This window comes from Erythrolamprus reginae, chromosome 8 (genome assembly GCF_031021105.1).
Source record: "Erythrolamprus reginae isolate rEryReg1 chromosome 8, rEryReg1.hap1, whole genome shotgun sequence".
In the NCBI taxonomy this organism is placed as follows: Eukaryota; Metazoa; Chordata; class Lepidosauria; order Squamata; family Dipsadidae; genus Erythrolamprus; species Erythrolamprus reginae.
Window position 1 is genome coordinate 38097788 of NC_091957.1, and position 9191 is coordinate 38106978.

Consider the following 9191-nt stretch of genomic DNA (forward strand, 5'->3'; position numbering starts at 1 on the left):
CTCCTTCCTACCTTCTTCCCTTACTCTCCCCTTTCATAAGTTTCCTTGCTTCCTTCCTCTGTTCCTGTCCCTTCCCCCTTTCTTTCTTTCCTTCCTTTCCTCCCTCCATTTCTTGCTTTCCTTTTCCTTCCTCCCTTCTTTCCTCCCTCATTCCCTTCTTTCACTCCTTCCTCTCTTACTCTCCCCTTTCACACCTTTCCTTGCTTCCTTTGCACCCTTCTTTTGTTCCTGTCCCTTCCCTCTTTCCTTCCTTCCTTCCCACCCTCCGTCCATTCATTCACCCATTCCTCTCTTGATCGCCCCTTTTACGGCGCCGCTGACAGCTAGCTCCCCCCCCCCCCACCGGGCCATGGAAAACTGGTCTAGCTTAAAGCCGGTCCCTGGTGCAAAAAAGGTTGGGGACCTCTGCCCTAGGTGATGGATGGAGATGGGGAGGGGTGCCTGAGAAGCCTGCCAATTGTTCTAATTGGCCAACATGACCAGTGATACTTGGGGAAGGAGTTACTTTCTATTTTAATTATGCTGAAACCGTGGGAACCATTCAGAATTGGTTTTACACTAAGAGTGCTGATGGGATGTACCCAATAAAGAAATTATTTGAGGAAGATAGCAGCCTCAGAGTTCTGATTTGATTGGGTTCATTAGCGATGGCCTTGACCGGGAAAACAGGGATGAAGGCACCTTGAGTTACTTGTAAAAATTATAAAGATGAGACACAATAAATGGAAAATAAAATTCCACATGATGCATAGATTTCATAGTTTCAGTTTATGGGTTTCATAATGGGGTTTTTAATAGTTTATTATTGATATTTGACTTCTTTTTATTATTGTATTATATTTGCATTGTTATAAGCCGCCCTGAGTCCCACGGGATTGGGCAGCATAGAAGTCGAATCAATCAATCAATAAAATAAAATAAAATAAAATAAAATAAAATATGAATGAATGAATGTTTGAGGTAGACATCATGCCAGGTTATGTTATTCTTTACATGGTAAGATTCGCTTTCCAAAGAAACAAAATATTGTTTGTTCATTCAGACAGCTCCTACCAAATCCCCTACAAAAATGCACAAAAAGAACAGCTACTTTGAACTCCGAAATGTTGCTTTTTCCAGTCAAAATCTTCTGCAAATTTCTGGGATATGATTTCCCAGAAATGTATGATTCAGATCTGTGTGCATGGAAATGTGGAAGATTTTTTTTAAATAAAAAATATTAATTTTAGAGCCTGTCCATCTCAGCAACTAAGAACTAGACCCATTAGAGATAATAATGATGGTGAACATATGATTCACATATCAAAGATCACACACAACATTTTGGATAATACTCCAATACTTGGCAACAACTATCCTTGGAAGCATGCCCAGTTCTTGTGTGATTTTGCAGGTCATGGAAGAATGCGTTGTGTTTTTGTGCAACTGCTGGACTCTCTGAAAATGAGTGTGTTTTAATTATATTTCATTTTTGTAATTATTTGACATTTCGTGACATACTACATAGCACTATGCATGATTGGGCGTATTATTTTTCTTAATAAATCAATATGTAGAGAATTGTTTCTTGTGTCTCTGTATGGTGTGTCTGCCTGCCTGCCTGCCTGCCTGCCTGCCTGCCTGCCTGCCTGCCTGTCTCTCTCTCTGTGAGATGCCTTTCATTAGGCATTTTCCAAATTTCTGACATGCTGAGCCCAAAATGCTTGGGCCTCACTTCTTTAACCTCTGCCAAGTTGAAACAGGCAACTGTACTTTCAGGAGTTTAGGGAAGCAAGCAAGTAAAACCATCAGCAACCGCAGGCTGTTGCAGAGAACCAAGTTTGAATGAAGACCGAAGAGCCATTCAAAAGCCTCTCAGTTTGCAAGCCCAGCCCTCTTGATTTAACATTTCGATAATCGCAACACAAAAGCCAGTCCAGCATTTATCATACGTGAACTTTACAAGATCTAAACCCAAGCTATGTTGTTGTGGTGCAAGACAAAATGAAATGAAGGGCGCCCAAGGTAACTCTTTTGTGTCACTTTGAAGCCCCAGCTTCCTTTATCTTTCTGATAATTGGTGAAATACGGAGGCCAGCTGAGGAGGGCTCTCAGACTGTGGTTTCCCATTATTCCTTGCTTTTGGTTTAAATGCCACATACAAGCTTGCAAAAAAAAAAAGAAGTCCTCTTTTGTTCCTCTGGAAGATGAACTCAACAGTACCAACAAATTAATAAGGAGCCATCCAACCTGGAGGCATATGATACAGCTGTCATGCAGATGCAAGATTTTGACTTCCTATGAGGTTTTTTTATTTATTGCTCATTTAGATCAAGGCTCTAACAATGGGAGGCAGCTCTTTCCAAGTGCAAAGAAAGGATTAAATAAAGCAGTAAACTACGTTAGTATTTGGGAGGACCAGGGACAGTTTCAGAGTTTTAATGCTCAATTGGTAACAAGAGGCAGGACCAATCTGAGTCGCAGTAAAACATCTTTAAAAAAATAATAATTTTTTTAAATTAAATTTTATTACAACAAATAAAAAAATACTTAAAGAAAAAGTGCCCAACACCAATAAAACCCCATCACCATTTAGGGGGTTAAATTATTTGCAATAAGTTTCAATTTCTTCCTTAGCTCCGGTTTACATTTCTTTACATACAAAAAGTGATTGGAATTTATTTTTCACATTGTCATCAATTCTACTTAAAATATAATTTTTCACCTTATTCCATCATGCCATCAGCTTCTCCAATTTATTTTCATCAAAGTTATTTAATCTTATTTCCATAATTTTGAAGTGGATGTGGTCCACCATGTACCAGTACCTGTCGCAGTAAAACATCAACTGAGGTTTGAATTTAATCTTCCACTCTCTAGGGTTACACCGGTGTTTAATCATTAAAAAGACTGGACAGATATCCAAAATGACAATGGAAATACAAAATAAGAACGAATCAGAGTTCTACAAGGCCTGGGAGAAGTGGTACAGATGGCTAATGACAATAAAACAAAAATCAACTGAAAACTCCTTACTCGACACCAAAGGAAAAAACAAATACAACAACAACAAAAAAACAGACCAAATACAAACTAGATCTTCTGTCTGAGTTCAATTCCTCTGATATCTATCTATAATCTACTAACAATGTAACATTCAACCATCCTCAATATAAACACCCACAACCATAACATTATAATTTAAAAATATGTCGTTAAACTACATACGCCTGCTATACGCAGGTACCATCCCTTTCCCCACCAAAACCCATCTTATCTAACCATACTAATATACTGCTAAGTAAATCTATAGATATGAAACCATAAAACGTTAAAATTTTAAGTACAACATGAAAATATACAGTTAAATGTTTAAAACTGATATATAATAAGTTAAATATCTTATGCTGAAATATGTCTATTGTTCTGTATCGCCCTTACCTTTTGTATCCCTATCCCCCCCCGTTTTCTTTTTCTTCTTTTCTTATAAAACCAATAAACTATATTTAAAAAAAAAAAAGACTGGACAGATAGTCCTCTACTTACACAACAACAATTGAGCTCAAAAATTTCTGATGCTAAACGAGACAGGTGTTGAGCTTTGCCCTATATTACAATCTTTCTTGCCACAGCTGTTAAGTAAATCACTGTAGTTGTTGTAGTTAGTGACATGGTTATTAAGTGAATCTGGCTTCCCCATTGACTTGGCCTATCAGAAGGTTGCAAAATTTAATTTAAAGTGGCCCAGGGACACTGCAGCCACCATAAATGCGAACCAGTTGCCAAGCATCTGAATTTTGATCATGTGACCCTCAGAATGCTGCAACAGTGTGAAAAACAGTCATATGTCACATTTTCGTGCCACTGTAAATTCGAATGGTTACTAAATGAAACTCTTGTAAGTCGAGGACACAACTGGATGCATATAAAACATTGTGCTGCCACTACTTCAGTGTGGAAATCTGGAATTGGTCTGAATCTGATATAGCATATAAATCCAATAAATAAACCTGAATTTCTGGGACCCAAGAATTCAGCTCAATGCAAAATTCTTTTTTAGATTTTGTAGTAATTATAACTTTCTTTTATCTGAGCCGGAGGGATGGGGGAGAATATCTACCCAGGACAAAGAAAGGGAAATTAACTTCAGCTGCATTCAAATCCTATTTATTCCAAAAAATCTTTGCATGAATAACAGCATTTCCACTTTCAATGGACACTGAAGATGATCATCATTGTGGAAGATATTGTATTAAAACATTTACATAAAATAATGACAATGTGATTTGAAATCTGGCATTTAAACTGTATTTTTTTAAAGGAAAAAAAATCTAGAGAAAGAATATTGTTTAATGCCAAGGTTTTCAAATTTTTTATGGCAAATTTTGAAGAGGCTTGAGTTTTGCATGCAAAATATATTTGCTTTTGGAATTTTTAATATTCCAGACAATTTCCAGGATTTAAGTAAATTATCAGTGCTTACGTTTTAGATAGTTGTAACATTTGGCCTTCATGTTTGCTGAACAATGCCTTGAATGCAAGTGAGAGTCCTTCAGAAGTTTTAATCTAGTCAAATTTTAATTAGCTGTCAATCAAATGAAAGGACTAGCCCCTGATAGTAAAGTCAGCAACTTAGTAAATTACAATATTGGTAAGCCGTAAGCTTTTCTTTTGGGATGGGGGTATATTTTTATTATCTTTGTGTCAATAATTCTTTTTTCTTCATTTGCACATTTGGAAGCATTTGACACTGCTTCTTTGAGTTGCATGGCACCTGTCAGTTAAAATTGCTTTCATTCTCCTTTTTGAAAGCTGTTTCTTGGCATAAAGAAGCAAAGAAGAATAATTGTTGGTCGCTAAGTTTGTGAATTCTTTATTCAGAAATAGGAGCAACAATGAAAGGTTGTAGTCTTGCTTTTATACAAAGAGCAAAAATGGACAAGGTTGAGATTGGACTTTTGATCCCCTAAATCTGGGTTGGGTCCAACCTTGGCAATTTCAAAATTTGTGAATTCAGCTCCCAAAGTTCCCCAGCCAGACTCTACAAGCCCCCAAAATTGCCAAATTAATTAATCTCTACAAGCCTAAAAATTGCCAAGATTTATATCTATGGAGATTCTCAGGCATCTGGGTCAATGTTGTCGCAAAGGTGCTTTTTCAAAAGGCAACTGAACTTCTCATCCAAGAAGCTTCTTCAGTTCATCCAGCTTCTTGGATGACAAGCAAAATGTCATCAAGTGAAAACAAAGTCCAGTTGCCTTTTGAGAAAGCACCTTTGGGACTGCCAAGGTAATCTTTTGCCCAATATAATTTGCCCAATTACCGTATTTAGTATAAAATGCACCGGAGTATAAAATGCACCGGAGTATAAACTGCGCCTTAGTTTTGTTGTGGTTCAGCCTGAGGCTGCTCAGGGACCGGCTGTGTCTCTGCTGGCTCCATGCCCGGAGGAGGATGACAGCGCAGAGGAGGGGGCTGAACAGTCAGACGGGGGAGAGGAAAATCAGGAATGGGATGAAGGAGAACAGCATGAGAGCCCCGGGGGTGGGGTGGGGCTCTCCCCAGCCAGTAGCTTGGAGTCATTAGGTGATGATGCACAAGCTGTCATTGACATGAGACAGAGACGTTCAGAGCAACGAAAGGAGCAGTTAAAGAGATATTTTCACCATTGAATTAGAAACAGCTGGGTTTGGGTGTGGTCCTCATCAGCAGGGTTTAAAAGGCAGGCAAGCCCTTGAAGCCATGTGGAGTGTTATCTGTTTGGAGTGGCGTTATCCTGTCTTGTTTCTCGGCATCTCTGTTCCTGGCTTGTGGCCCAGCAGCTTTGGAAGATCCGTGGGAGGTGTAGGTCTGCTATCTAGAGCCTTGGCTTGGCAGCAAGAAGTCTTTATTGCTGCATGGACTTTTGGCCTTCGTGGATATATCTGAAGATACAGCATTTTCCTGTTTGTAAGGACATTTTCTGTTACCTGTGTTTTTCTTGAATTTTATAAAACTGTCTTTGCCTTTTACCAGTGTGTCTGGATTCTCTTTTTGGGTTGGTATTGGCTTCTGGAGTGACCCAGACAGAACAAGTTTCAGTGGAGGAAAACAAGGACAAAAGGCCTCTGCCTCCTAGCAATTTGCCTAACATCAAACAGCATTGATGATATACACTTTTTGCTGTGTATTTCTGTGCATGTGTGTGACCCATAGAAACAGCAAAAATTAGAGAAATATACATTATAGCAGCATATTAATGCCAGAAAGTTTTCTTAAATGTAATCACACTAACTCCTCCCAATTATTTAAATACTACTCCAATACTAATCTACTCCAAACATGACTAAATCAGGGTTTAACTCAGCTGTCTTTTAGATTATACTTTTACAGATCTTTAAAATTGATGTGGCTTTCTGGAAGTATTCTCTGCTATTTAAAAGAAGATACAATAACACCGGGCCTCTTCAGATCAAGCATTTATTTTAAAAAGCTTCATTTTGTGAAATTGTCTTTAAAAGATGAGTCTAATAATTTGAACAATTCTATAGGCATTTATAGTTAGGGACTTACCTCCTTGGAGCAAAAAACAAACAAACCACCAGCCATTTTCAGCCTTTGCCTCTTCCTGCAGCAATTTGCCTCTGTGCAGTTTTAGTTTCACTTTCATTTTAGCACTGGACTTGCCCAGCAACTTCAATCAATCAGCTGAGTGTTGGGAGGCAGTTAATCAGTGTTTTGTGCTAATCAGGTTCTGCTGCTGTTTGCTACAAGGACTTAAATTAAAATCAAAGAGTGGAGTAGTGGGGTGGGGCTACATTTGGTGTATAAGATGCTCCTACGTTGTCACCCTCTTTTTGGGTGGTGGTGGTGGTAAAAAGGTGCATCTTATACTCCCGGTATATTATCTTTCCATTATCTGCAAGGAAAAATGTCCAGCTCTCGCCAGTGTAAATGCAAAATGTAAATATTTTTTAGGATTGAGAAAAGATCTCTTCCTCTGTCCCATAGATAACCTTTGTAATTTTTCCAGACTGAACAATCATTGATTTTTTTCTCTTGGGACTAACTTGATTCTTGATGATGTTGTGATAGTTACTGATAATTAACAGCATTTGTACCTTACAATGTCTCTGTTTCTCCCACAGGTTTGATTTTAATCTTGAAAACAAAAGAGAAATCAATTCGGCCAAATTCTGCTGCTGCTTCTTTATTAGGTTAAGATACTCAATGTAAATTAATGTTTTGAATTTATGCCCACAATCAATAGGTGCAGTTATTGATTCCAGAGATGTGGCGTGAAAAATACGACGGGTAAAGTTTTTCTGGCATGGTGAATTTGTTTGCTTTCTTCTCATTTGAAAAATTACTGTAGTTATTTTGCTTATTATAAGCACCGCATCAGAGAAAGGAGGAGAATATCTCAGATTGGATTTGTATAATGGATTCGCCTTGTTCACATGGCAGCTTAGTAAATTGGTCTTCTGCCCTTGAGATACCGATGTATTGATTTCAAATCAGAACTTGCTACCAGATAGGATGATAGTAACTGTAATTCAACACTGATAGAAGTGACCATGTGGGGAAAATTGATTCTTTGAACTAGTAGTCTTCTGCTCTGGCAATCTCACACTGCTTACAAGAGCTTACAAAACCTTCGTCAGACCCATCCTCGAATACAGCTCATCTGTTTGGAACCCATATCACATCTCAGACATTAACACCCTTGAAAATGTCCAAAGATACTTCACCAGAAGAGCACTTCACTCCTCCACTCGTAATAGAATACCCTACGAGACTAGACTTTCAATCCTGGGCCTAGAAAGTCTAGAACAAAGACACCTTAAACAAGATCTAAGTATTTATTTATTTATTTATTTATTTATTTATTTATTTATTCATTCATTCATTCATTCATTCATTCATTCATTCATTCATTCATTTATTTGATTTTTATGCCGCCCTTCTCCTTAGACTCAGGGCGGCTTACACCATGTTAGTAATAGCACTTTTTAACACAGCCAGCATATTGCCCCCACAATCCGGGTCCTCATTTTACCCACCTCGGAAGGATAGAAGGCTGAGTATTGCCCACAAGATCATATGCTGCAACGTCCTGCCTGTCGGCGACTACTTCAGCTTCAACCACAACAACGCAAGAGCACACAACAGATTTAAACTTAATATTAACCTCTCCAAACTTGACTGTAAAAAATATGACTTCAGTAACCGAGTTGTCGAAGCGTGGAACTCATTACCGGACTCCATAGTGTCATCCCCAAACCCCCAACACTTTACCCTTAGATTATCCACGGTTGATCTCTCCAGATTCCTAAGAGGTCAGTAAGAGGCGAGTACAAGTGCCCTAGAGTGCCTTCCGTCCCCTGTCCTATTGCTCTCCTAGATCTCCTATAAATATCTTCTATTCCTATATCTCTTCTTCTATTCTTTCATTGATATGTTCTATTCCTATATCTTCTTTTCTATTCTTTCTTAGATATATTTTACTATGAGTATCTCCTCTATAACCTTCATCATGCATTTTACTATGTGTATATAGATATATACCCACTAAAACTCTCATTGTGTATTGGACAAAATAAATAAATAAAAATAAATAAATAAAATAAATAAATAAGTATTGAAGAGGGGAAACTGAGTGGAGTTTATGTCATTTGTGTTTGTGTCATTTGAGTCATTTGTTGTGCAGTTGAAATTCTGCTTTTGATTATTTTGGATACTATGAAGTCAACTCTGCAACCAAGGGGAGAGGGAAGGCTATGGGAAGGTTTTGTAATGTAAGGGAGCTTTGGAAGGGAAATTTGCAATGCAACCCTGCTGACGGAAAGCCTGAGACAGATCCAACAGGCAGACAGACCATTCTCAAACCAAAGAAAATACAAATAATTGGTGGGCAATGGACAATGGGAAGGAAGGGAAAGTTTTCCTGTGCTGTTTCCACACACAATAGTTAGCTGGCTTTTCTCCTTCTGTGCTCATATGGAATCTTTAGAAAAGTTATATTCTTAATTTAATTTAATTAATTTGACTTCTATGACGTCCAATCCCAATGGGACTCAGGGCGGCTTACAACAGTAAATAGTACGTACAATAAACAAAGTCCAATAATTAGTAATAAGAACAGTAAAACCCATAGTAAATCCTAATGAACCCACATACATACAAAAACAGTTACAAATCGGATGTGATAAGATGTTACATTCATGACCTCC